The sequence below is a fragment of the Penaeus monodon genome, chromosome 33 (genome assembly GCF_015228065.2).
Source record: "Penaeus monodon isolate SGIC_2016 chromosome 33, NSTDA_Pmon_1, whole genome shotgun sequence".
In the NCBI taxonomy this organism is placed as follows: Eukaryota; Metazoa; Arthropoda; class Malacostraca; order Decapoda; family Penaeidae; genus Penaeus; species Penaeus monodon.
Window position 1 is genome coordinate 6,003,375 of NC_051418.1, and position 233 is coordinate 6,003,607.

Below are 233 nucleotides of genomic sequence, written 5' to 3' on the forward strand. Positions count from 1 at the left end.
TTTAGGTCATTCAGTCTGTTGTAAAGTCTTAACTTCCTTTGCCTAAAGAGTGTGACATTACATTGGATATATCATTCTCTATCATTCCATTACTATAAGTTTTGGATCATTCTTCATATTTATTTCATCCTGGTAATCTAGAAAAGCTGGTTCTGTATAATCTAGAAACATCGGCATATTCTGTGTTTGGTGTCAGGTCCTGTTTATCTATGCTTTTGTGCTCTTTACCTCTC

At 34.3% G+C, this 233-nt stretch overlaps 1 protein-coding gene across 1 annotated transcript in view; it reads left to right on the plus strand.

The window, feature by feature from the left end:
- The window catches only part of LOC119593964 (very-long-chain 3-oxoacyl-CoA reductase-B-like), an 8,885-nt gene that overhangs the window by 4,314 nt on the left and 4,338 nt on the right, over positions 1-233 (plus strand). The gene's annotated exons all lie outside the window — the stretch shown is intronic.